Here is an 8,092-nt window from a genome sequence, read left to right as displayed (position 1 = left end):
CCTAACAAGAGCACCATTGTTGTTCAGTTGTTTTTTGAACAATGACTCACAGTAGCCAAGGTGAGAGCGGCCTGCAGTTCCTTGGACTTACTCTGGGGTTCTTTATCACTTCCGTGAAGTTTTGTGTGGTTTGTTCTCTTGAGTTATTTTGGGAGGATGGCTGTTCCTGGATGGAGTGATTGTAGTCTTGAAATTTCTACATTTGTAGACGATCCATCTGACAGTGGATGGACAGAACCCCATATAATTAGAAATGGTATTTTAACCCTTTCAGGACTAATGGGGATTACTACTATTTTTTTATCTTTATATACAGTAGGGTGGGGACTTCCAAACTCAGCCACCAAGATCTACCCAATTATTTAAACACCTGATTCAAATTATTCTCTAGGGTTTGGCTTACTTTTCCATGTCCCCTGTACCTTAATTAATCATTTTTTAACTCATACATCATTTTGTTTGGGTGTTTATTGGGAGTTGGGTGGGGGGAGTCGGTGTTTGTGTCTACTATGTCCTGTCCAGGGTGTACCCTGCCTTACCTCTATTGTTTGCGAGGCTAGGCTCCGGCTCCCCACGACCGTGAATTGGAAGAAGCAGTTAGAAAACTGATGGATGGGTGGTTGGATTAAAACTGGTTTTGATTCAAGCAGCTGTCTTGGTAAAAATATTAAATTTGTGATTCAAACTTTTTCTCGGCACTGTAGGTGTTCTGCTGCGGAAGATATTCTGCTACGTATTCATGGAAAACAGTGATATTTAAATTCCAGTGGATTTTTCTGCCTCTGCACATATTAACTGGACAGATAGAACAACCACTGAACATTACTCTCATGTAGACATGGTGTTAGGCATTGCCAAATGCATGGGGCTGAGTTTTCCCAAGTTACCCGGTCCTTGATCCCAGCCCTGAGCTTTTTGAAAAGACCTTTCTACAATAAAATGGTGTTAAAATGCCAACAATGAATCTCATTATTTTATGAGACGTCCTTGAAAAAAAATCATTTAAGTCAATGTTTTAAACTGCTTGTTTCTTTTTTCTAACAATGTTTTATTATATTACAGACTACAGTAAAACCACAATGAGGGGTTCAGCGATTTTAGAGGGAATCAGGGTGGAGTGTCTCCAGTGGTAATAAATACTGGACACGCTGCAGTAAAACCCTCCCAGGTTTGCCTTTCTAAACTAGCACTACGGACAGTTCAGGGTATGCAAAAATCTAAAGAACGATATCTTGCATTTTAACAGAAGCATGCAAATGAAGCTGGATCAATGCAGTATTAAAAATGCGGGGTGTAATTTGCATAATTATATTAGGAAAGGTTCCTTACTTTACACTGCGCGCCACCATATTAACTGCATGTTCACATTATATTTCAACTTAAAAGACAAGCATTTGAAATCAGATTGTTGTGACTTCTTTAAAGTTTCCCAAGATTCCCATTGGGCACAGTTATTTTTTAAAATAGAGCGCACTGAATACTTAATTGTAAAGAAAACGAAGACTTAATTTGCAAGGCAGAAGCATCAAACTGTCCACACACCTGCGTGCATTGTAAAATATTAACTCTTTTGTTTTAATTCATATAAATACAACGTTAAAGCCGGTTGCACATTCAATAGATATTTTCATATATCAAATTAATAACAAAAATTATAAAAGTAAAAAAAAATACGCATTTCTTCTAACGTTTTTACTTCCTGCTTTAAAAACTGCAGTCTTGACCAGAATCTCTCCGCGGAAGAATTTTACCATGCAGATTACAGTACGAGTTCAAAAAATGAATTGTGGTTCGTGTTCAGATTAAATATCTATGTATAAAGTAGTTAAACGTATTGTTATGCGTGTGTATATAATGTATGGAATATACTTTCTAAAAAAACGAACCGAGAGGCTATAACCTGTTTGGAAACTGTCTAATTTGCAGGCGCTATGTTTTACGGCGGACCGATACTTGTTTACAGGATTGTAGCTGTACGGCATAACTCAAACTATCCTGTAGAGGGGAGGTAAGGGAACAAGTTGATTGTAAATTGCATGTAAAATTAAATTGAAACAACTGTTCAAGCGGACTGATTTCTTCAGCAATCCTGAGGCGACCTCACAGCCTTTGCTCGTTGTTTTCTACATGACAAAGGTTCTGCACGCGTGCCTTCTAAAGGTAGGTGTAAAAATAGATGCGCCTGGGAAGTAACGATTAATCAAAAAAAAGTTTTATTTTGCAAGAGTTTCGGTATGTACAGCAGGCAGGGCCTTCTCAGAAGGGAACTCCTGACATGCATTTGAAAGGGAGCCCTTTTTTAATTTGAATGCGGCGAAGTGTCATTTTCCGAACAGGACAAGAATCACCATTTGTTGCACTGCTAAGTTTGAATAAATGCGGCTAGGTGTTGGACTCGAGTTATTGGTGACGCGGTGCTTCAAGAAAAGCCATTTGATTGAAACCGTAAATTAAAAAAAAAATCGTGGTCTGAAAAATTAAATCACAAAAGGTGGTTAATTTCACGGACGTGCAAGTTTCATGTCGGGTGTCAAACAGTACCGTGCACTTCAAGCTATATATATATACTTGCAGTATAGTAGTACAGTAGTTGTTGTATGGAGCTGACATCGAAATTGACAGACATGTCGTGCTTGTGACACTGGGGTGCCGAGTGTTGCAGCGCACAGTCGCATGACAGTGGAAAAGTCTGGGTCAGTTTAACGCTTTTTATCTTTATTTCGGCCCACCCGCTACCCAGTTAGTTAGTTTGGGGGCATGGCATGATTTGCAATACTTTGGATGAGCAGGATTATAACTAAGATTATCGTTCGCTGAAACGCATTTGGAAACCTGGCCGTGAAGTGTCTCCGGGAGCTGTCTTTTTTTTTTTTCTCCCTCCCGTCCCCAGCCCCACTCCCGTGTGAGAAAATTACACATCCGATGTGTGCGCATACACACCTGACGGGTTAGTCTACTGTCCGTGTTTGCTGTAGCCAGTGGAGAACATCTCGACTTATTTCCTTTTTTTTCGGTATGTGTTGGTTTTAAAGGGATAGCATCCAATTTCTCAAACCAGGAAATCCGCCTTTAGCGATGCGCTGCTTGAGTAGGCTGGAGGATATATATATATATGTATGTATTTTGTCGTGCTCTTTCTGCGATGTACAGTCTTTAACCCGTCGTGTGCACTGCCACTGTCTGCCGGGGCCGTAAGATGCTCCGTGCGGCTGTGAGACAGACTCGCCAGGCAGCCCCCCCCGCCGTGCCGGCGGTGCGAAACGGGACCCTGTACTTCGCAGGAGCTGTTTGAATTTTCTTTTTTTCGCAAGTCTGAAGATATTTTTGGGAGGTTTTAAAAAATATTGAACAGATACACCTCGCGCAAGTGTGTTGTAGTTCTGACTTGTCACCGTTTGAGGAGCATTACGTTTCTTTTAAGCACCGGTCGTATTTTTTTTATCCAGTGCCAACAGCTAAGGCGGTAGCAAATGATGAGACCTTATCGACTCTCCATCAAGGTGATCTGTAATATTCTTTTGGGCGTGCGGACTAACGTTTTGTTGGATTTCTAAACTGGATTTAAGGCGGACGACTAAAATCTCTCATTTTAAGAACCAGTTAAAACCACTCGAAAGTATAGTCTTTTGAACTGTTCTGTAGTAACATTAAAACGTTAGCCGGACACTGGGCAATCTTAAAAAAAAACGCCTTAAACGTGTTACTGTACAGTGACGGTTACAGAACACTAGCGAAACAAAAAATACATTTGACTGTATAAAAATATTGATGCGTGTACTGTGTATTTTCGTCTGATCTGCACTATAAGGCATATTAAGTACATAGACTTAAATATTCAAGTTATAAATAGTGAAGTTTAACTGCTAAAACGAACGCAGTTGGCAAAGTGACGCGCTATAGACAGAGGATTATGAGAATGTTTTAAGGCCAAAAAATGTCAGCGAGGCTAAATTTCATGGAGTTTTGCACAATCGGCCCGGCTTTACATTTACGTGGCACAGCAAGGATCGCATAATCGATTCTTGCGATCTTACTCGCATTTGTAACAGAGAACAGCTCCAAAGAAGAGGCGGGCTTTCGGGACATCTAGCCCGTTTAGCAGTCATTAATGTACGATTGATCCAAGGATCAGTTAGACAGGAGACAACGAGAAGATGGAAGCGCGTCGATATGTTTATGAATTTCTGATTCTTTTTCTCTTTCAGTTTTAATATATAACAAAACATGCTAATTTGTTTATGGGACATTTGGCTATAACAAAATAAATGAAGTACTCCGTTTTGAAACATCTTTTAACTCAACCAGTTATTGCGTTAAATAGGAGAAAATTCCTTCGGTTTGTACATCGTGAAACAAGTTTTCCATTTAATAAAGATCTCAGCATGTGAGGGAAAAAAAACTCAGTAGTAGAAATAATACAGTTGTATTTACAAACGCGTCAGCTGCAACGGCAGCTTCAGATGAAGAAGGCTCCATAGTCAAAGCGTTCTGCTTGGACCCTTTACTTCTTCCTTATTTAAGAAATATGGTGCATGACCGCAGGGTTCTAGTCAACAAACAAATTAACAGTAAACTACATCATTTTACTCTTATATAAATCAGAAAATAAAGGGACTTTGGAAATTATCCACTAAGAACCCTTCACTGGGGGTGGCACAGTAGCTAGCATTACAGCCTGGCAGCCCAGCGGTCCTGGGTTCAGTTCCTGGTGTGCTGTCTGCATGTCATTTGTATGGTCTGTCTGTGTTCGTACGGGATTCTTCCTACAATCCAAAGACATAATAGTAGGTTAATTGGCTTCTGGAACAAATTGGCCCTGGTGTAATTCTGTCTGTGTGTGCTCTGAGATGGACTGGCGTCCTCTCCAGGGTGTATCCTGCCTTGCACTCATTGTTTGCCGAGATGGATTCCGGCTTCCCAGCTACCCTGGTAGATACTAGTTAACTGATCCAAAAAAAATCTCATCCAGTTGTTTCCCGATGGAGGCAAAAGTACTGGGTTCAAAAACATGACTGGGTTGCTTGTCCCACCTTCCCAGAACCCTTCAGATAAAGCTTTAATCCACGTCCACATAGGTCCCACTTGTGTCTGCTGGATCTTGATTCACTGTTCTCTATGAAGAAATCCGTTGGGTTGACATTGTCGGTGTTTTTTGGGATCTTGAATAGTTGTAACAGGTCTCCTCAGGGTCTTCTTTGTTCAGAGACAGATTCTTTCAGTGTGTCAGGGTATGACACTCCCTTGAGCCGTGGAATGCATCTGATTGCTGGTCTCTGGACTGATTCCAGAGCAGCTATATCTTTACTATAGTGTGCAGGCCAAAATTGTACACAATATTCCAAATTAAAGATGTAAATGTAACGTACTCACACATTACGCACAGTATAGTCCGTGCACATATATACATACATGAGATGCTATGGGAAGCTCCAGAGGACCCCTGTAACTGCACATGATGTAGCGATTGGAGGTGCCGTCAAGAGCAGACGATGAGGGTAAATTGTGGAATGTTGTGAAGGCTAGGAAGCTGCCATGCTGAAAATGTCTTATAAGAGTTGATATCAGTTCATATCACAAACGCCCATGTAGACGGGAAGCAGGGGTAGACCACAGGTTACATTGCACAAACGTGTCACTCACCAGCCAAACAGTAATTGACCACGTGTGCCTTGCAAGAGACAGAATTATTTGCTAAAGGATCAGCGCTGCCTCTAGAGTGAAGCCACGGTGAAGAAGAGAGAGAGACAGGTGGGAAAAGGTTGTTTTTTTTTCTCTCACACACCCTCAGTGCCCCTCACGCACCCTCATATCTCTCCCACGTCTTCACAAAGTTAGGAATGACCATGTAATAGCCCGGCGTTGGTTAGTCCCTGCTGCTTTGGCTTCCTTGTCAACACTTCCTGTGTGTTGTGACGTCGGGGAGCCTCTTCATTGGGCCAAACAGATGGAAAAGCTGAAAGTCTTCACCAGCGCCAAAGGCAGTTATAGTCCAGGTGTTAGAAAAGTGATGCCGACAGCATTTTGATCACGAGGTGGTAGTGAGAACCACTTACTCTGTACTTCTTCAACTAGAACGGTCTAGTGCTACCGTACGTTGTACTGTATCTTCGTTTTGAGCCATTACCACAGCGACCTTACAGACCATGTACTCTACACATTACCACACTTGGAATTTAATGCTGGCCTGATGACTGAAGCTCACCGATGACAGTGCAGGAATGGCTCAGGAAATAACTCACACCCATTTGTTCGGAGGGCATCCATCTCCTTGTGGTAGACGTTCGCTGAGGTGGCCAAGAACTGAATTTCCCCACCAGTGAAGAGTATTGGGTGGATTAGTCAAAATTTCACTTTACCTATTGTCTTACCCTTTTTTCATGATGCGGCAAGAAGCCTTCTGTGACATATTTGAAGACCTTGTGATAATCACAGTTATTTTTCACTGAAAAAACTGTGTTTACAGTCACGTACTATAAGTTGTTGCTTCGCTTACAGTTGCTTATACAGCATCATTTTAGTTTTCCTGCAGTTTCTTTGTTGCCGGGTTATATGAAAGTTATACCGCAACAGACAAGAGTATTGTCACTCCGTTTCTTGAATTCACTACAACGTATTTTGTGACTCATTCTTGAATGAATGAGTGTTTATGAATAAAGTCTTAAAAGGCCGAGCTGCTGAACAGGCCTATATAAAGTGTAGTATTATCATATTGCATCTTAACAAATTGCAAATTACCCTTGTTTTGGATACAAGATGCTAATATGTGAGTGCTGTAATATGTGGCCTTTTCTCTGTTGTTTCTTCTAAGATGATTTGCATTTCTGAGTATTCTAATATTCTAGGAAAAATAGTTGCCGGGCAGGTTTTTCCAACCTTACTCTGAAGGAGTGAATAAATATAATTTTCTCAAGACCACTTATGTAGAATATGGATTTTAGCCTATTTGACAATGCTATGTATTTCTTCCCACGTTATTTCCATATTTCCATTATTGCTGCTTTGAGAAAGATTTTCCACCTCAGCTTTTTTTTGTGCTGGATTGTGTAGCTACTTGACGGTATAGCAGTGAGCTATGTATGCAAGACAAAGAAAGGAGAAAAACACAGAACATCAATATTTTAATATTGTTTACTTTAATAAGACAGAAAAAAAAAACGTCAAATGCCAAAGGTGCTGTTAGTGTTTTGTACTCACGGTCTTAGACTTCCTGTGGAAAAATCAATATTTTTTTTGAAACTATACAGGAGGCTAAACTGATGCTGACCTAGAGGGTAGTTTGCTGATGTCTTGGTATGGTGTTAAACCGTTTTAAACTGTTTTAAAACCATTTTAGAGATGGTTTAAATCATTTCTTGGTGTTAACATATCCAGAAATTAAGAAGTGGGTAGCAAAATACTCCATTCTCGAATCTTCTGTAACTGTAAACTATATGTGTGCTGAAATTAAAAGCGGCAATTAATTAGATACATTGGTGATTGGTTCTGTAATGACTGTTAATCTTTCTTGCCTGATCTCAGTATAGTGGATCAATCACCTTGTTTCATTGCACAGCTGGGGGAAAGTCACCACGTTTATCGGAGGACCATTCACATCAAAGAGATGCAGTGCTGTACATGAAAAAGAAAAGCAGTGCCTTAGATATAATTATCAACACCATATGACTATTACTCCAATAAGTAGGTCAGGTAACAAAAGACTAGCCTGCTTTGTTGTGCATTTGGGGTAAATTGTGCTTATCTTCAACATTATTTATGGTAATTAAAAGATTTGCAGTTAAAAATAGCCATTGTTGTTTTCATTGCAATCAAGTTAGCTGTTAATATACTGTAGGCCAGGTGATGAAAAAACTGTGGGCGCGTCACTTTAATCATAAGCAGTACAATTCAAAGATATCGATTTTATTTTCATTTTTTATTATGGCTTTTGATCTTTGTCCGGTTGTTCAGGCTAGCAGCACAGTCCTGGACACAAACTGTCTTCTAACTTTCTTCTGATTTTTTACTGAGGGTGATCTCAGTGTGCACCCAGCACAGCAAAAGACTTTGCTATGTAGACCTGCCAGTACAAAGTGTGCATGAAGATTAACAGTAG

The 8,092-nt window shown here is 40.3% G+C and overlaps 1 protein-coding gene across 5 annotated transcripts in view; it reads left to right on the top strand.

The window, feature by feature from the left end:
- The first annotated feature begins 1,964 nt into the window (after nt 1-1,964).
- The window catches only part of LOC102695247 (transcriptional-regulating factor 1), a 97,630-nt gene continuing 91,502 nt past the window's right edge, over nt 1,965-8,092 (top strand). For 4 of the 5 annotated variants that reach the window (XM_069197612.1, XM_069197610.1, XM_015358272.2 and 1 more), the window contains exon 1: nt 1,965-2,160. The gene's annotated coding sequence lies outside the window, so the exon portion shown is untranslated. The remainder of the gene's footprint in view (nt 2,161-8,092) is intronic. The other variant, XM_069197609.1, reaches the window with a different exon arrangement.

Source organism: Lepisosteus oculatus, chromosome 2 (assembly GCF_040954835.1).
Source record: "Lepisosteus oculatus isolate fLepOcu1 chromosome 2, fLepOcu1.hap2, whole genome shotgun sequence".
Taxonomy (NCBI): Eukaryota; Metazoa; Chordata; class Actinopteri; order Semionotiformes; family Lepisosteidae; genus Lepisosteus; species Lepisosteus oculatus.
The sequence above is the reverse complement of the archived record's forward strand: the minus strand, read 5'-3'. Positions and strand labels throughout refer to the sequence as shown.